Source organism: Balaenoptera borealis (genome assembly GCF_965194805.1).
Source record: "Balaenoptera borealis genome assembly, chromosome: 11".
Lineage (NCBI taxonomy): Eukaryota > Metazoa > Chordata > Mammalia > Artiodactyla > Balaenopteridae > Balaenoptera > Balaenoptera borealis.
In genome coordinates this window covers 21632406-21654110 of record NC_138868.1, presented here as the reverse complement: position 1 = coordinate 21654110, position 21705 = coordinate 21632406, and positions in this window count along the sequence as shown.

Genomic DNA, 21705 nt, shown 5'->3' with positions numbered 1-21705 from the left:
AAGGTATTATTCCACTGTAACCAACTATAAAACTACCAACAGATATGATGCCATTGCTCTCAGGGATAGGACCATAGTTAACACTGAAATGTGACACTTGAGCAAAAGGAAATCCACACTTACTCTGGATTTCTGCTTGGTGGCACTTTCTAAATAGCAACATAAAGAGGTAGAGTTTGAGAAGAGAGCTGCACATGAGCAAGACTCTCATGAAAGGCCAAGTAGAGAGCAGGTATTGTGAGGTTAAGAGCTCAAGAGAAGTATCAGAGGTCACTAAAGCTTGGGAAGTTTAGGGAGCTATCCTAGGAAGGATGTAAAGATCTCACTGTGATCCATGGATACTGAACTGACAATCCAGAAATAACATAATTTCAAAGTAAAGATTATGCCCTAGATTAAGGGCAATACAGAATAAATTTTACCTCATACACTGAGAAGCTAGGTTTGACAAGATCAAGAAAATTTGCATCCAGTAATTTATACGCCTGCCAGAGGAAAGCATAAAGCCTGAATCATGTTATTTTCCTCCTTAAAGGAAAGTAACCTAATTCAGGCTCTTTATAACATGTTTTCCACAATATACAGCATTTAATAACAAAACAAAACAAAACATTAGACTTGCACTTAAAAATCAAAGGGGGGGAGGATTCTATGGAAATTCAATGTAAGATGCCACTGATGTTGCAATTAGCAGACAAGGACTTAGTCAGCTATTATCATTATGTTCAAGAACATAAAGAAATAGGGCATAAGGACTATAAAAATTATAAAAATGCATCAAATGGAAATGAGAGAATGGAAAAGTATAATAGGTAAAATGAAAAATTCCTAAAATAGGATTGAGATCAAGTTGGAAAGTAGATAAGAAAGGAACAATGAAACAGAAACAAGTAAGAAGAAATTATTCAACCTAAAAAACAGAGGAAAAGGATTGAAAAAAATTAAATAGAGTGTCAGTGGTCTTGGGACATAATAGCCTAACCTAAGTATAATTGGACACTACTAAATGGAAAAAATAGAGAATTGTGAAGGAAAATTTATTTTAAGAAATATCTTAAGCAATTTAAAAACATGTACACTGTAGTTTTTTTTTTTTTGCAAAATTTTATTTTGCAAGAGAAAATATAAATAACAACAACAACTAGAAACACCTAAATATCCATTTAAGAAAATTGTAAACTCACACTTTTTTATATCTATAATCTGTAATAGTTCACTGCACTCAACATAGAAACATTTCCAAGGTATATTACTGTGTTTAAAAATAAAGTTGAGACTCTAATTTCAGCTCCAAAAAGAAAAAAAAAGCTTGGAAGTCATTATTCCTGTTCTTACAACAAGAAACAGCTGGTCACACTGAAAACAACAAATTTGTATGGACCCATTAGAAATTAGAGGTTGCAGGGCAAACTATCACCCTGAAATCTGGAGACACATTTTCATCCAGAAAGACACAACCAAGATCTTCTTACATAGCGTAAAGTGAAAGGAACACTGACTGTCAGTTTTTTAGGTGACCATATTTTCTTGCTTAATGTCAATTTTGATAAATTTCTGGAGGCTCAGTATGAACTAGCATGAGACTGAGAAACCCCTGAGGATTATGGTATTAGCAGGGACACAAGACTTCCAGGAGCTTTATCTCTAGGAATACCCCCCACTGCCACCGGGTTCTTACCATGGAGATCCAAGAAAGATCCCCACGTAGATCTGACTGGGGTAGGGAGAATTAATAATTCTGAAATAAGCTCAGCGTCTTCTCCATAAGGAAAATTTATGCTCCAGGTGATAAGACCTCATCATAGCCTTCTCCCAGCTAGGAAAATGACATTCCTTCCACTCCTGCCCTTACTAGTTTTCCAGACTCATCAAGGTAAGGAAAAGTATTCAAAGGGGGTCAAGGGCTTCAAGAGAACTTATTGATAATGCTGTAATGCCAGAAAAGAGTAGAGTACAGAGAGAGAACGTATGTGTGGAGGTGGGGGGCAGGGGGAAAATATGCCAAAAGAAAAACACTTGTGAATGTTACATATCTAACACATAGGACCACTGACTATTTCGTCAGAAGATTGTATTGAAGGCTCCCTTCTCTTCCACCTCATCACCACAAAAGAGTTCCAGTAAAGCAATGAATTACAGCAATAAAAGCTTCAAGAAAAAGACTTATTCTCAGTAGGAGTACTAAGAAAACCCAGAGACAAGAGGAAAGACAAAAAGGAGGCACTAGAATAATTTGAAACCTCTTTCGTTCATAGGTGTGGCAAACATTGAAAACAATCCAACTTCTAGACAGGTTACTATAACTTCTTACAGGCTTGTCTACCTAAGTTCTTATTACAGATGTATACCAGAGTTTCAACAAAAAAATACAAGGGATACAAAGGACAAGAAAAAACACAATTTGAAGAGAAAAAAAAGAAGAAATCAGAACCACAGTCAGATGTGACAGAGATGTAGATTTTTCAGGTAGGAATTTAAAAATAACTATGGATAGTTTACCAAATGCTATAATGGAAAAAGTAGACAGCATGAAGAGGCAGTGGTAAAGGAAAGCAGAGAGATACAAACGCTAAGAAAAAATCAAGAGAAAATGCTAGAAATCAAAAACACTGTAACAGAAATGAAAATTTACTTTGATAGGGTCATCAGTATACTGTTGCAGCCAAGGAGAGAATCAGTGACCTTGAATATAGGTAAACAGAAAGTTTCCGAACTGAATTACCGAAACAAAACAGAATGAAAAGAAGAAAACATTCAAGAATGGTGCCAATTTCAGAGGTGTAACACAGGTGCATTTTAATTACCAGAAGGAGAACAAGAGAAAAGATCAGAAGAAATATCTGAAGTATTAATAATAAGGTCTTAAACTTTCCAAACTTAAGGACAGAAAAGAAACCACAGTCAAGAAGTTACAAAACCAAGTGGGACACACACCAAGGCTTGTCCGGCCCTGAGCTCACACACACCTAAGCATAACATATTCAAACTGCAGGAAACCAAAAACAAAGAGAATATCTTGAATAAAGCCTGTGGAAAAGAACCTACTTACTTAGAGTGGAACAAATATAAGAATTATCATCGACTCCTCTTCAGAAACCATACAAGTATGAAGAGAGGGGGATGAAATAATTTCAGTGTTGAAATAAAAAGCCATCTGACCAGCCTAGAGTTCTGTGTCTATGAAATTATCCTTTAAAGGTGAAGGAGAAATAAAGATTTTCTCAGACAAATAAAACCCGGGGGAATATGTCAACCACACCTCCTTATAAGAAATGCTAAAAGTTTTTTATTTTTATTTTTACTTTTTTTGTCAGTATGAAAATACTAAAGGTCAGTAACAAAGAGCTATCTAGAAAAAGAAGTCAGAGAAGGAATGAATGAGGACAAAATGAAATCTTTTATTTTTCTTATTTTTAATTGATCAAAAGTTAACTTTATGTTTAATATAATAATGGAAACAATGTATTAGGTGATTATAGCACGTAGCTGAAGGGAATGAATGCTGGAGTTGTCATAAGGGAGAAGAGGAATGAATTTGGAATACAATGTTATGTTTCCCTCACTACACATGAAGCAGTACCTGCAAAGGTGCCCCTAAAACTGGTTAAAAATGCAAAATATATACTATAGGATCACTACTATACTTATTTTCAAAAGAAATATATCTTATATTTTAAGGAGGGGAAGATAAAGTGAAATCATATAAATGTTCAATTAAAATCAGATAAGGCAAAGAAAGTAATAAAGTTATAAAAACCAAAATCGATGAGTAGAAAACAGTATAGACATGATAGATAATAATCCAATTATATCAATAATCACTTTAAATGTGACCTGACTAAATACATCAATCAAAAGACAGGAATCATCAGAGTGGATTAGAAAACATCACCCAACTATATTTTGTCTACAAGAAACCCTTTTTAAATATAAAGACTGACCTAGGCTAAAAGCAAAGAGATGGAGAAAGATATACCACGTGACAACTAATCAAAACTCTGGAATAGCCTTATTAATTTCAGACAAAACAGACTACAGAACAAAAAAGATTATCAGGGGATAATAAAGAGGGGACATTGCATAACAATAAAGGAGTCAATTCTCCAAGATAACACAGAAATCTTCAATGTGTGTGTCTTGAACAAGAAAGCATCAAAATACAGGAGGCAAAAACTGACAGACCTGGAAGGAAATATAGACAAATCTACCATTATAGTTAGAGATACAAAAAACCCACTCTGTTAGTAATTAATATATTATGTAGTCAGAAAATCCATAAAGATATATTACCTGACCAGCACTATCAATTAAATTGATCTAGTTGCCATTTATACAATACTCCCTTGAACTAGAGCAAAATATACATGCTTCTTAAACCAATATGGAACATTCATCAAAATAGGCCACTTAATGGGTTATAAAGCTCACCTTAAAAATTCTAAAGAATAATGTTAAAGGTTGAAAAAATATGTTGAAGTTCTAATCCCTGGAACCTGTGAATTTGACCTTATTTGCAGATGCAATCAAGTTATAATGAGGACAGGAGGATGAGCTCTAATCTGATATGACTGGTGTCCTTATAAGAATGGAAGAGGTGGAGATATTTAGAGAGTAAATAGCAATGTGAAGATGGAAGCAGAGATGGGAGTTATGTTGCCACAAGCCAAGGGGCACCTGGGGCTACTAGAAGCTGGAAGAGGCAAGGCAGAATCCTCCCCTTGAGTCTTCAGAGAGCACATGGCTTAATTTTTGGACTTCTAGCCTCCAAAACTGAGTGAAAAATTTTCTGTAGTTTAAGACACTCAGTTTGTGGTACTTTTTTATGGCAGCCCTAGGAAACAATTACACATAGAAATCATACAAAGTGTGTTCTCTGACCACAGCGGAATTAGACTAGAAATAAATAAGAGAAAGATTTCCAGATCATCCATAAATATCTGGAAATTAAATAAAACATTTCTAAATAACCCAAGAAAGAAGTCTTAATAGAAATAAAAAATATATATTTTGAACTAAATGAAAATGAATACACACACAACTTGATCAAAGTCTATAGAATGCAGCAAAAACACTGCTTAGAGAGAAATCTGTATCTTTAGTGCATAGTTAAGGAAATAAAAAAGAAATACCTAAATCAATAACCTAAGTTTCCATCATAGGAAACTGGAAAAAGATTGGCAATTTCAGCTGAAAGTGAGAAGAAACAGGATACATTAAAGTTAGAGCAGAAATCAATGAAATTGAAAACAAGACAACCATAGAGAAAATCAACAAAATCTAAAACTGGTTTTTGGAGAAGATAGATAAAATTGATATATCTGTACTCAAGATAGCTAATTGTGAAAAGGAGAAGAGAGAAACAGAGAGAGAGGCAGAAAGTTATCAGAAACGAACATTTTCCACAAATATATACCTACACATTTGCAACTTAGATGAAATGGAACAATTCTTAAAGGTCACAAACTATCAAAACTCACATGAGACAAGAGATAACCGGAAAAGCCTTACAACTATTATAGTAATTGAATAAAAGTTAATCAACTTTCAACAAAGAAAGCACAAAGCACAGATGGTTTGACTGGCAAATATCACTAAATACTTAAATTAGAAATCATCCCAATTCTCCAAAATTCCTCCCAGAAGGTAGAAACAGCAGGAACACTTCTTACCTCATTTTTATGAGGCCAGCTTTACCCTAATTCAGAATTAGATAAAAACATTTCAAAAGAGGAAATCTAAAGACCATCTCAAATAAACATAGTTTAAAAATTCTCAACAAATATTAGCATATCAAATCCAATAATGTAGAAAAATAATTATAATTATACACCACAACCAATTATGCCAGGCAGGTTTCACATTCAAAAATTAATTAATGTAACCTACTGCATCAAGAAGATAAAAAAAGAAAAATCATATGGTTATATTAATGCATGAAAAGAGCTTGAAAAAATCCATCATCCATTTTTGATAAAAACTCTCAGCAAACTAGGAATAGGGAAGAAGTTCCTCAACTTGATAAAGAACATGTACAAAACCCAACAGCTAACATCACAGTTAATTGTGAGAAACCTGATGTTTACCTTCTGAGAGTGGGAACAAGGCAAGGGTATTCTCTCTCCCCACTCTTACTCAATGTCATACTGAAGGTCTTAGCTAATGTAATAAGATAAGCAAAGCAAATGAAAGATATACATATGAGGATAGAAGAACTAAACCCATATTTGTTTACAGATGGCATGATTGTCTGTGGTAGAAATGCAAAATATTGCAATCATTTTGGAAGACGGCTTGACAGTTTCTTACCGTATAATCCAGCAATCATACTCCTAGGTATCACCCAACTTATCTGAAAACTTACGTCCACAGAAAAATTGGAACATGAATGTTATATCAGTTGAATTCATAACGGCCAAAACCTGGAAGCAACATAGATGTCCTTCAGTAGGTTAATGAATAAATGAATAAATAAACAGCAGTACATTTATACAATGGAACACTATTCATCACTAAAAGGAAACATGCCATCAAGCCATGAAAAAAAAATGGATGAATTTTAAATCTACATTGCTAAGTGAAAGAAGCCAGTCTGAAAAGACTATCATTCCATTTACATGACATTTGGAAAAAGTAAACAATAGAGACGGTAAACATATATATGGTTATCAGAAGTTTTAGGATGTGTAAGTTTTACTGTGTGAAGTATGGGGGCTTCGGGGGGGGTTGGTGAAACTAACTTGACAGCAGAACTTGACAACACAAAGCATATACATTCAAGCATGCAAATTTAAAGAAAAAATGTAGGCCGTTGGGGAAACCCAGGCTAGAATGTAGACTATGACAAAACAATCTGTGTTAGGAATATATGAAACAATCTCATTAAAGGGGGTGGGGGAAAATGTTGCTGACTTAAGTAACCTTGAAAATGAGACCAAAGGCAAAAAGAGCTGTGTATATTTACTGTTCTCTTGTTGATGAAGTTTTTTCTCATGGGGTTACACGTTATCAAAACTGTCAAGGTTATCAAAAGCAGTCTGAGAAATTGTCACAGCCAGGAGGAGTTGAAGGAGACATGACAACTAAACACAATATGGTATTCTTGCATGGATCTATGCTAGAATAAAGGGCATCAGATTAAAACTAGAGAAATATGAATAATGTATGGACTTTATTTAATAATAATATATTGGCATTGGTTCATGAACTATGACAGATGTGCCACAGTAATGTAAAATGTTAATAAAAGAAAACTGCTTGAGGGATATATGGAAACCTTGTATATACATCTTTGCAAATCTTTGCAAATTTTCTGTAAATCTAAAATTATTCTAAAATAAAAATTTTCTTTTAAAAAGTAGTTTAGGAAAATTGTATGCTATGTTATGATTTATTTTAAAAAAAGACCATCACATTTTCTGTGCAGACATACTTGTGTGTGTGTTGAATGTGGAAGAAAATATTCTGAAAGAATAGACAAAAAACATAAATATTTTTGTAGAAAATTTAGAATCGAGGTTATGATTTAAATCGAATCTTAATGTTATCTGTAACGTTTCAAAATGTATGAGGAGAATTATGCAACGGATTACTTTAGTGAAAATTTTTTTTTTTTGGAATATTAAAGGGGCTGTGTACTTAGAATCAAAATATGTGGGCATTAACTGCCATATCATTCTTTGTTAGCTGTGTGGTTTGAAAAATTCTTGAACAACGTTTCCCTCCTGTGAAAAATATAAACAATAATATCTACCTTAATATTGCAGCAGTTACCTTTACCTTGTAACTCTCACCTCCCCACACATAGAATTATTTTCTAAGCTCTCACTTCCTTCTCAAATTATTTACTAATTGAGTGATCTATAGCAGAACAACTAGTTCACCGTGTTAAGGATCTCTGGATAGGTGCAAGAGTTGAGGTGAGAGATTTGTTGACAAGGTTAAAGATTAACTTTAGATCCCATATAATGGTTCTCAAAATTTATACTATTGTCTAGTGCATAGTTAATCTGTAAGGCAAAAATACATTATAAAATACATTATATAGATAGCTAGTGGGAAGCAGTTGCATAGCACAGGGAGATCAGCTCGGTGCTTTGTGACCACCTAGAAGGGTGGGATAGGAAAGGTGGGATAGGGAGGGTGGGAGGGAGGCTCAAGAGGGAGGGGATATGGGGATATATGTATACATATAGCTGACTCACTTTGTTATACAGCAGAAACTAACACAACATTGTAAAGCAATTATACTCCAATAAAGATGTAAAAAAAAATACAGTATAAAACCAAAACATCAGCCATTATATAAGCATGTTGTATACTTATGTACAACCATCCAGAGTACATTGTAATTCAACATTATGTACAAAAGTCCCTGTTTTGCATGTATTTTTTCATATATAAATGATTCATCTATAAATGAAATCTGTCACACATCTGACTATATCACATACACAGTGTAATAAAGGCTCTTAAACAGACCAAAACAGGAATCTCAGCAAGTGTTGCATCTACAGTTTTTGTCAAGTTACCATTTGTTTCCCTTTTAATTCCCTGAAAATCCTAAAACAGTACTGCTTGCAACAGAGGAGCTACAGAAACCCAATACCATCATAGCAGATTCTGAAAATGGCTCAAAAGCCTGGAATATTTATGTTAGATTCATTTTATATCTAAATCATGAGAGGACTAGAATAGATCATCTCTAAAATCCAATCTTATGCATTTTCCGATGGCAATAAATATATAATGTCGTGTTAAACTAGTTAAACAAGGAGGCTATTAGATTGAGGTGGCTCTTATGCTGTGGTGGCCTATGTAAGCAAACCAGAATGTAAGCCTGGAAATGCCTCGACATCATGAAATCAAAACACTAGGGACGGGGCTTCCCTGGTGGTGCAGTGGTTGAGAATCTGCCTGCCAATGCAGGGGACACGGGTTCGAGCCCTGGTCTGGGAAGATCCCACATGCCGTGGAGCAACTGGGCCCGTGAGCCACAACTACTGAGCCTGCGCGTCTGGAGCCTGTGCTCCGCAACAAGAGAGGCCGCGACAGTGAGAGGCCCGCGCACCGCGATGAAGAGTGGCCCCCGCTCGCCGCAACTAGAGAAAGCCCTTGCACAGAAATGAAGACCCAACACAGCCAAACATAAATAAATAAATAAATAAAAATTAAAAAAAAAAAACAAAAAACAACACTAGGGACAACCAGTTACAAGCAGCCAACTAGGTTTTAAGCTATAACCAATCAAATAATTTCCTTTCTCTGCTTCTCACTTTCTCTGATAAGTCTGTCCCCTGGCTCTCAGGGTGGAGGGCTCCCAACCACTTCCGGTTTGGTGCTGCCTGATTCCAATAGATTTTTGCTCAAATAAACTTAAATTTTTAATATTCCTGAGTTTATCTTTTAATAGTTCACAGCAGAAAAAGAAGGGGATTTCCCCAAACAGCAATACTATCATTTCTCAAATCATATAAGGCATTGGTTTCAAAATAATATTGAAAATCCGAATTGTCTTGCTCCAAGTTCAAGGGTTTACCAAGGAACATGTTATAGTTTGGACTATTATGACTTGAGTCATCAGTGGTCCTCAGAGATCCCAGGGTAACCTGGAGAGTGAAGACCTGTGTAGATTTATATAGATCACAGGACATGTCCTTTTCTCTGGGGAAGGAGGAGCAAAAACATTTGCTGTCTATGTTTTTCTGGCAGGCAGTGTTTTTTATGACATGTTTAGCAAGCAGAACTTGATGTTCTATCTCCACACTTCTGAAATTCAAAACAACAGCTAATTTTGAGAGTCCCAGCTTGTCTAATATTGTAATATCAGAAGGAAATGTAGATGAGCATTAATTTTATAAAAGACCAAGCATAAGAGATAGGTGTGATAAATGCAAACTAAAGAATCAGTTAATCTAATAGGAGGAAATAAGGAAATTTTAGAGGTAGATATAGGTAAGGAGACAAAAATTACTCCTTAGGTGATTCTTAGATCACCAATAATAAATATGAGTGTGTTAGCATATTCTAAAGTTTGTGCTTACTTTAGTATCTGATCCTCTCTGTTCAGAATGTATCAACATACCTTACTGCTTGGAACTAACAGAGTCACACAACATACATGATTTTAGGCTATAGAATGTACAACCTTGCTGAAAATGCTGTGAATGATGTACAGATGAGATCAACATGACCTTGCATACATTCAAGGCCAGCAATCAGAATCTTTATTTATCCCTTTGTGGTATGGTTATGTCTGGATATCAACTCTTTCCCAAACCATTTCTCAAGGTGTGGATGTTCTGTAAAACCGCTTCAAATCATTTGGATCTTTTCTTCTGAATTCTCTTAAGGCAGAGGGAAAACCAGGGTCTAATTTGTAACTGAAGACCAGGACCTAATTTATAACTCTGAAGTTCACTGGAGATTTTAAGATACAGCAGTCTCAGCTCACTGGCTACTGAATGAAAGGTCCTTTCTTATTTTTTAGGAACAAGCATTATATTACAGCTGTGTTTAGCCCAGCTGGGGATGCTTAATGTAGCTTGAAATAAGTTTTGTTATGAAGTAGTGATTCTGAATTGGAATCTCTAGTCTTTGCTGGCCAGGGGTGTTTACAGAGTCTAGCACCATCTTGGGAGAAGAAATCTGAAATAAAGGCATGCATTGTAAGGGATTATAAATGCTGCTCCAGCTGCGACCACAGGGCTTGTGGTTTAATTTGTTTGCGGCTCTGTTCCTGTGCTGTACTTTCCCTTCCTCCGGTATTGCTAACTTGAGCTTCTTTGGTTTCCATAGTGATATCCCCAGGGAATTTCTCTTCTACTTGGTGTTTGGCTTAAGATTGCTGATTTCTGGTCTTACTCTGCATCATAAGCCCATTTTATGCTGAGTACCACCGAAAGGTATTAGAGAATCCATTTGGAGAATCAATTTGTCAGTCTTCTACATTACCCAAACTGGATAAGGCTTGAGATTCTAAAATGTAGAAATTCTTCTAAAAGAACCAGAATAAATCCTTAAGAGCAAGCAGTCCCAGATACTTTCCAAATAAATGTTAAAAAAAAAGAAGGACATTTACCCAGATATTTTTAAATAACCTCAAAAGCAATGAAAAAGTCTACCTATAATGATTAGCTAAACTTTTTGATTAGTGATTACTGATGAGCTTATTACATAATTTAAAATATTAATTTAAAAAACAGTATTAATAGATTTTAGAGGCAAAAATTACCATAAAGACCATCAGGTAAGACACTATGGGAATGGCATGGAATGAAATGGGATGGAAGTTAACAGTCTGGGCTCTAGTTCTGGGATTTAATCAGAAGCTACGTGACCTTGGGCAGATCAATTCATCTATCTGGGTAAACACTTTCTCAGCACTCACATTTTAACGAGTACTCTAAGCACATTACATGCACTCGATAGGTACTGTTATTTTCCCTATTTTTAAATGAGGAAACTGAGGCACAGAGAATCTAAGTGATATAACCAGGATCACACAATTAATAGGAGACAATGATATTAATCAGCTTTTAAACAAGTCCAAAAGCAGGTCTGCTCTCTTAACCTAGACAGTGTATGTTATTTGAACCGAATAACCTTATATGCTTATAGAAAAGTAGACTGAGGTTAAGTAACTCACGGAGGGATACTTAGCTACTTGGTAGCATCTTTTAGATGTGTATCTTGTATTCTTTTCTCAAACACACAACATCATAAGAATGTCTTCATTTTTTTCATACTCAGCTATGCTTTGTTCTTTGAGAAAGAGAAATTAAAAGAAGCAAACACTGTAGTTGAATTCTTAGGTAGAAAAATAACAAATAGGGCAAACATTGTAAATGTACACTTAGGATTCTCTCAAACAACTAGAAAATATTAGAGAGGAAACTTAATCTTATTCTCAGTGTCTATTTTCAAAACTAAAAGATCATTTAGGATAAAGAATGTCTTAAAAATCAGCCCTTGTCTTATAAGAGTTACTAAGTAGTGTTTTACTTACTTATGGATGAATCACCCACCTCGGAGGCCTCCCAAGACTCCACAGCACTTGTCCTGTGACTGACCCCCATGCTCCAAGATCCCATTGTGCTTTTCTTTCACTCGGACCATTTTTGTTGTAACTAGCTTCATTCGGCTGTGACCCCATCTTGCCTCAGCTGAATCTTCTTTTTCTGCCCAGCTTGTTTCTGAGGCTTCAGTCTGGGACAGGCATCTTTTGGAAACTGCCAACATTTACACCTCTGTAATTTGGAAAGGGGTTAACTGGACCAGTATGGGCATAATGCTCATCTGTGCTAGAATCACTTCACCAAATAAACTACACGCATGTCATCCCTTGACGTGGTTTCTGCTTTTTGCGGAAACCCAAGCAAAGACATGAAGTTAGAAGGTCTAGAAACTATATTTTTGTGACTTTGCCCTTACTTTCTACCTGTACCAGTAGGGTACATATTATATTTTAAAGATTTGTATGAACATCCTTGAATGGGTTAATTCTGAAGTTTGTTTCAAATAATCAACTGAAAGTTACCTTTCATCAAACTCAATTTTTTTATGCTGTGCATTGGAATATATATATATGTATACACACACACATATATATCTTCAAAATATAATTAGTCAATTAAAATCAATTAAAATGTATATATCTGGATATATATTAAGTACATATCGTATATAAGAAAACATATTATATACATGGTATATACTGTTTTATAGTTTGTTAAACCTGTAATTTTAGACTATATTAAAACAGAAATAAAAGGATGCTATGAGATAGAAACCAGCCTATAGGTTTCATAAACGGTTTCTTCCTTATTTAGTGCAGGGCCTAGCAATATCTAGAAATCATGGCCTTGCTTTCAGATGGCTGTGGGCCCTTTAATCTGCTGAATGGTTGTGAGCCTCAGACCAGCCATTTCTCATTTGGTGACTAAGAGCAGATGACAAAGGTGTCATGCTTACTGCCCAGAGCTAAGGCAGTAATGTTCAGAGTCAAAGGTGGTGAGAAGAAGTGGGCAATGATCTATCCCCCTATATTGCTTTTCTCAAATAAGAAAGTAAGGATCCATGGTAACCGCCAAACACAATTTTAATATTTTTGATTTTGGACATGAAAAGGCTGGATTCTCCTTATTATTGAAATATGAAGGAGAATAAGAATGACTTCTAAAGAAATGTGGTTAAAGCACATGGTATACAGATGTCTAACATTCACTGGTTTTGAAGACAAGCAACCTATTTTGGTAGGTGTATACTGATCATTGTACAACTTTAATAATGTTAATATTCATAGTAACTGTAACAGAAACTGTATAAGCTTTTAAGAACGTTTATGGAGCATAGTACATTCATGTAGACCATAGGCATTCATATACACCAAACTCTAGTTTCTGATTAATCTTCACTCACCCTATAGGTTAGATAATTATCCCTGTTTTATGCACTGTAGTATGTTCTTGGCATGGTTACAAAAAGTTAACTATGAGTTAGGTATGTTATTACCTCTGTTTTCAATAGGAAAAAAGTAAAGCGCACATAGATTAAACTCTATGCCTAAGGTCGTAGAACAAGCTTTGGAACCATGATGGCAGCTGGACAGTCTGACCACAGAACCTACAGCGTTGAGCATTGAGATGCAGGGCTTGAGACTGTCAATGGACAAGAATTCCCAGATTATTCGTGTCAACTCATGAGAAGTATAAGCTGTTACATTTGTGGGTTACAGAATGATGGGCTTTAGGTAGAATTTTTTTCTAAAGGGTCTCCCCCCAAAAATGTACACAAAATGCAGATAGTGATAGAAATTAGTGTTTATTTTCATTTTGTTTGCTTTGTTTTTTTGCATTTCCAAATTTTCTATAATGAACATAATTACCTTTGTAATAAAACTGATCATTAAAATGTATTTGTGTCATAGAGCTATGGAAAACATCTAACAAATAAATCTGTAAAGTATGCCACAGTTAAAATTTGTATCCTTACAGTAATATTTTAATTATAATTCTTATATTATATGTTTCTGTGTATTACATGCCAAAAGAACTCTAATCATATTTGTCTCAATGGAATATTAAAATACTGAATTTATAAATATAATGTTTGCTATTTAATTTTATGATGACAATTCTTTGATATACAATCTTTAGCTATTTTTCTGTCATAATATTTCAAACTGTAAAAGTTATCAATAAAACGACATATATAAATTTTATATCACACTATATATGCAAGAGATATTTAAACACCTCTAAAAGAAAATCTCTTGCTGTATCCAATAATTTCCATATTTTTATAATCTATCTTTCATATAGAATTATGCTTCATATAAATGAATGTTTTATATTTATATCTTAAGAACATATTTTAATCTTCATAATGATTAAAAGATTGTCAGTGATTTTTCTTCCACAACAAAAGCCTGATGGTATCTGTCACTTATTAACTAATCATGAATATATTAACAATCTCACTTTTCCCCCAATTATTTGACTATGAGTGCGAGAAAATCTCAAGGTACATATTCACTCAGTTCAGTTAAGTTAGTACAATTGCTTTTATTTTTAACTAGCTTAATTTTTATAGAGAGTTCCCATTTCAAGATATGGCAAGATTTATTATACATATCAATTAAATCAGCATTCTCTCCACCATCCTTGGGTTCTATCTGCATTGCACTGTGCAGGGTTGTGGCTGGGATCTGACTTTGATGGTCCACATCTCTCTTTCCTGGTACTTGGTCTTTATCCCTACCAGGTCTCCCTCCTTTGGACAGTAAATGTTACTACTTCATCCCTCTCTGCTGGACCTCAATGTCTCTCCAGGCCAGTCTGCTTTTAAGAGGCTCATACATTTTTCTTTGGCTACTGGAAACTCAACAAGGCTATTTATGGGGCTTCACAACACTTGTTCTAAATTTGGGCACATGAGAAATTGTTCCACTACTTTCTAATCATTGTTGGGATAAATAGGATTTCATTTTCAAGGTCATCTGCCTAAACATATTAGTTAGCCATTTTTAATAGGCCCCATGATATGCTGCACTTAAGAAAATATAGGACTTTGTACAGCCCTGGGCCACACACAGGCAGAGAATTCTGATCTCCTTTGCTTTTACTTCTCTCAATCCAATCTAGAGTTTCTGCTTGTATTATGAGAACAGTGAACCAGTAGAAGTAATTATTTATTTGTCACCATGAGTTATTGCTGGAGTAAAGCAACATATACATGAAGTGAGTGATTTCATTAACATGTAAACATATAACATTTTCTTCATATTCATTTCCATTTAATAAAATCTAGTAGGCTTCCATTCTTAAATGTTATTTATATAGTATCATCAAAAACACAGTAAGGATGAGACTAAGTTTTGCTGAGATGGCATGGATAAAGTGAAATCATTTCTTTTGAATCAATATATTCATCAACATAATGTACCAACCTTAAAATTTCAGTGGTTTGACGTGTATAACATTTTCTTCTCATTGTATCACAGTCTAATGACTATGTTGCCAGTAGATGCCTGGGTCCCTTAGTATGAGATGGTGAAATTCCAAGATGTTTGAGCTAAAAGCTCAGAATAGTTCACTATCTCGTAATGTAGACAGAAGAGTGGCAACTAAAATTCAGTGTATGAAATGTCAGTCATTATATTTATTGAGGGATTTAAATTATATTTATGAAACTATAGCCTCTGAGCTTAGCTAGAACCCACAAAAGTGAACTAAGTATCCTGTGTGCCACTGTGGAAAAAAAAGGATCATCACATTATCTTTATCTACAAACACGGTGTATGTGTGCCCAGACTTCCGTATGATGTTCTGTTTGTAAGTTATAAGACAGTATTTTCTTTTTTGCCCAAGTGGGAGAGAAATGCAGAGAACAGCTAAAGAAATAATCAAAAGTCCTTTTACAGGATTAAACTGAAAACAGGAATTCATTATTTATAAATCTTTACAGATAAAAGCTAAAAATATGATCATCCAAGGAATGGAGTGGATGAATATCAAATGCTCACCAATCCCTAACCATTAATATGTGAGAAAATCCTTTGAGGCAGCATAAGGCATCATAAGGCCTCATAAGGCAGATCAAAATAAAATAAAATAAAATTACTGTCCTGAACCACAAAAGACAGACTGAGGGTGAACAAAAAAATGGAGTAAATTAAATTTAAGCTGTATTTGTAATGGGAATTCAAAAAATGATCTGTTTTATATTGTTATGAAAAGATAGAGATGTTTGAAGTTATATTTATCTATCCATCCAACTGCAGTTCATAACTACATCTAAATATACACACACATATTCCATTTACATGTTTACATGTTATGTAATTACTAAAATTGTTGATAAGGTTGTGTTAATATACACCATATTGTTATTCATTTTGTATAGACTTATCTGTTTTATGTTTCTTTGATTTTGCTTTCTTGCCATCTTTTAGACTAATCAAACCTTTCTATGATTCTTTTTTTTTCCCTTTTATTTGTTGTTACACCTTCTTTTATTATCCTTGTAGTGGTTACCTTACAGATTAGCATATGCATTCTTAATTGATTAATGTCTGATACAAATAATTTAGTCTGCTCAAATATTAAAGCCTTTAAATTTGATATATTACCACCTTTTGCATCATTTTAACTTTATATACAAAATTTATGTATTTTAACTTTATATACATAATATACATTTCATGAGACATTATAATTACTGCGTTATAAAGACAATATATGTATACATAGATTTACCTTTTATATTGTTTTTCATTACGCTTCTACACATCCATGTTACTATTTGAAATTATTTTCTTTTACTGCAGAGCTACTGGCAACATGGTCCCTCAGTCTTGGTTTATCTGAAAACATCTTTATTTCACCTTCCTTTTTGGTATATTCTCTAGGTATACAATTCTAGGTTGGTAGTTATATTCTTTCAACAATTTAAAAGTGTTATTACATTTCCTTCTGTCTTTCCTCATTTCTGTTGAGATGTCAGCTGCCAATCTGACTTTTGCTTCACTGAGAGCAATGTGTGGTGTTTTCCCTAGTGAATTTTAGATTATTTTTCCCTTGTTTTTGGTTTTTAGCATTTATACTATAATGTGCTTAAGAGAGGTTATCTTTGGATCTATTCTGATTGTGATTTGCTGTGTTCATTGGATCTGTGGGTTGATATTTTCTTTTTCCTTATAAAAGTATGTCTAACTTGTCTCTTAAACTCTAATCTAGATTCTTCTTTTCATTATATTTCTATTCCTTTCTCTCTTTTTCTCTCTCTTTCTCCCTGTATCCATATTTCATTTTATGTATTTTCTGTTGATCTTTGTTTAATTTCATTAATTCAGTGTTCTGTGGCCAATCTGCTTTTAAACATGTATATTAGGATATTAATTTCAGAAACTGCATTTTTTCAATTTCAGAAAGTCCATTTTATGACTTTAAAACTTCTAAACCCTCTAGTGAAATTCTATATATTTTCATTGATTTTTTTCTTATGTTTTTATGTTGTGTTTAACAAGTTCATCAGAGCTAATTCTTTGTATCCAATATCTGGTACATATCTTTCTTGCTTTTCTTATTAATTGTAAATCATGTATCTTTGCCTCTTTACAAGTCATATATATATCAGACTTGCTTACAAGAACTATATAGACACTTAACTGATGTTATTTTCTCCTTTGGGCAAATCAGGAGGTTTTAACCCTAATCTAATCAGAAACTGAAGTGAAACTTCATTAAATTGCAGGTTTGATACAATCTATATATAATTTTCTCTTGCTCTCAGGGTGATACCCCTTCCAGGATTCTGATTGTGAGTTTGGTAGGTCGTGGACTTCTCAACCCTGAAAAATTGTGATATTCAAGCCCAGACTGTCATTACAAACAGTTTTTAGCTCAGAAAAAAAATTTTTCAGTGGATATCCATGACGTGGTTGATAGGGATCCATTTCCAACAGTATGCTGTTTCTTGTCTATTGGGATGGGAGATTTAACTCTGCTTTTTAGAAGCTTTTAATCTATGTCCCATTTTGCCCATAGAGCATTGAACTCACCAAATTTGGGGACACTGAGTAATGTGCTTGAATCCTTTCTGATTTCTAACTTTTCACTCCAGCCCCAAATGTTTGCTGGTTTCCTTTTTCCCTACAAGAGGCTCTCTACCTGAGAAGACCAGAGGCTTAGACCATGGTATTTTGGAAAATATCCTCAGGGGGAAAAAAAGTCTGCAGATCATTAGGCAAACTTGAAAAACAATTTCTTCTCTCTGAACTTTATTTAACCTAATTCTCAACAATTCCTTGTCTTTTAATATCTTTAAACATAAAAAACTTGTAAATTGTTCCATTTTTCCTATTAGTTGTTGCAGATCCTTGTTTTGCTGAAAATTACTACTAAGACAATGTACTATTTTTAATTGGAAAAATACTGTCTGTGCTGTTGGTATGCCACCATTCCATACACAGATCAGATTTTGCTAACTGGAGGATATTTTTAATTTTACTTTTTTATATTGAAATGTATAAATATTTTAGCCCAAATATTTTCATTGATACTGACTTTTGCCTTCATTTATAATTCATATTTTATATTTTTTATAAGACAAAATTCATCAAATAATCACTATTTATGACTACTTTGAATAGTCTACCAAACTTTGTTAATGCAAAATTGGTTTTCCCAACTCGATACAATTCTGGAAAAAAACTAAATCCATCTAATTTTGAATGAGGACTTCATTAAAATATTGCCCCTAGGTGATGTTTAATTTTATGTGTCAACTTGACTGGGCTTAAGGGATAACCATATTGCTGTTAAACATTATTTCTGGTGGGTCTATGAGAGTGTTTCTGGAAGACATTAACATTTGAAACAGTAGACTTAGTAAAGATCTACACTTACCAATGGGGGCGGGCATAATGCAGTGCGTTGAGGAACCAAATATGACAAAAAGGTGAAGGAGGGGTGAATTCTCTCTCTTCTTGAGTTGGGGCATTGATCCTCTCTGGCCCTCAGACATTGGAGTTCCTGGTTCTTGGGGCTTCAGACTCCAAGACGTTCACCATCAGCTTGCCACTTCTCAGACCATCGGCTTTGGACTGGAAGTTACACCATCAGCTCCTCTGTTTTTCAGGCCTTTGGACTCAGACTAAATTATACCTCCAGCTTTCTTGGATCTTTAGCTTACAGACAGCAAACTGTGGGACTTCTCATCTTTCCTAACCACGTGAGCCAATTCCTATAATAAATCTCCTCTTCTATCTATGTCTCTCTCTCTGTATCTATTATCTATCTATCTATCTATCATCTATCTATCTATCCATCTATCTCCTATTGGTTCCATTTCTTTGGAGAACCCTAATACATTCTGCAAGTAGATATATTTTAAATTTTTAAAATAAAATGTGTAATCATTTGAATTTTCTATAATTTATTTTTTCACCTCCTACACTGATTTTGTAAGTACAAATTTTAATGATGAATTTTTTGAATTAAATCTTCAAAGCTAAAGTTTCCTTTACTACATTTCTTGAGTACTCGAGCTTAAAATCTTTGAAGGATTTTTAACCAGAATTAGAAATTTAGATAATTCTTTGCAAACAAGACTTCTCGCAAAGCTATTTCAATAGGGGAGAGAGGCCAGAACTGAGTCTGAACTCAACTCCACTGGAATAAAGTGGAGAGTTTTTAAGAGCTGGGATGGGGGTGGGTTGGGATCATAAGCCATCTATGATTGCTATTTGGCTTTACCCAAAGGGAAAATAAAGTTTCTCATATCATATCTTCATTAAAGGAGGTAGTCCTACAATGTGGAGTGGGACAGCCACTGAAGTCAGGCTCCTACCCTCCCACAGAGACTGGGAAATAAGGGTGCTATTCTCTTTGATGATGACTTTCAGAGGATGGCTCTCAGTCCCTCGAGAGAGACAGTCCTGGCAGTAAAACTGGCAAAAATCTTTAAAAAAAATTTATATCTCAAAGTGGCAGAGAAAGAATTTGCAATTTCAAGTTTCCTAAAGTAAATGCTCTAGGAAATGGAGATCAGAGATCTGGAGGAAGGAGGAAGCCTGTCTAAAATTTGTTCAAGCTGAGGGAAACTTTAAGGCTGTCTTGGTTACTATCCCAAATTGGGATATTCGATTATCCTAGCCACAAATAATTTTCTATGTTCCTTCAAAGCATTTCTACTTAATCTTTATTACTACTGAATATTTTTCTATCACCTATTGGTAGCATCATTTGTCTAATAATTCCTTATTGTTGGACCATTTGTTTGTTTTCTTCCTTTGTTTAAAAACAATTAGTCAAGGATGTGCACTGAACTCCCTATGTTACCTGCATCCACTTCTTAGAGAATCCACCTCTATAAATAGTCTCGCTTAATGTACACCTCCATATATTGAGTCTAAACAAAATGATTCCACATCTAAGTTTATGGGTGATTGGACAGAGTGGAACATGATTGAAGAGAATTTCATGTAAAGGCTATAAATAAACTATAATTTCTTAATCTAGAATAAGTGATGAACTGTTACAAATGGATTCTTCTCATGAATTGGGACAATGAAAGAATGTTGACACCTAATTGTGTGGAATTGTCCTAAACTCAGAAGTTAAGGAAGCCATTTTAAGCTATATGAGAAACGCTAAAAGATTCGTTATGAGGTGTAGGGGAGCAAAACTTGCCACCCCAAAATGCTCTTTGGCATGTGAATTATTTAGAGCTGAAAATAATCAAAGCCCAAAAGACACAGGAAGAAACTTTTATCTTTCCCCTAGCTGCCTAAAAAATAATACTAATAAAATTTTTAAAAATTAAAAATAAAAATTAGATAGAGGGCCTGTTCCCAGAATAGAGCCAAAGATATTTTCAAAGAATATGAGCTATGTGTGGTGTGGAAAACTCAGAGATCAGAGCCCACTCTGTACTGTCTCTGCAAGGACCAAACAACATTTATTTACCAAACATTCATTTTTCCATCTCCATGTTAATTACCTTGTTCCCCTTTGAATTCTCAAAACCCTACCCCCAACATCCTGTTTTGTCTTTAGCTGAAGATGATATTTAAGGTGAGGGGTTTCAGCCATTTTGGTGAGTTACTCATTTTACCTGGGTTTCTCTCATGTTATTAAATGTTGTTTGGTTTTCTCTCATTAATCTGTCTCCTGCCAATTTCATTTTTAGATCAGTCAGAAGAACCTAGAAGGGTAGAGGAGAATGTCTTCCTCCCTAGCAAAGGAAAAGGATATGGAGGAAAATAAAGTACCAGAAATAAGGAAAAAAAATCATAAGGGAAAGTTTCATTAATTCTGAATCCTTGAAGCTTGTTGTGCTGTTTTTATATGATTTTATTTTATTTTATTGCTAGTGCAAGTTTACCTTTTCAAGAAAGCAATCTGTTCCCCAATACCCCAACATATCATAAATTAAGTAGCATACTGTACTTTGCAAACATAAAAGTCATAAATGGAACATCAGTTTAAAGCAGCTTGTTTCCCCTGTGTTGTGCATTATTTGAACATGAAAAAAATTATTGAAATTGTGTTTCAAACAAAAGTAGATATGTTACCAAACTCAGGTTCAGCTACTCACTCCTCAAAAGCCAATAATTTGAGAGGCGAGTGTCAGTAGAAAGGAAAGATGCTTTAATCAGAAAAGCCAGTAATCTGGGTAGAAGGTGGACTCATGTCCCTAGACCAA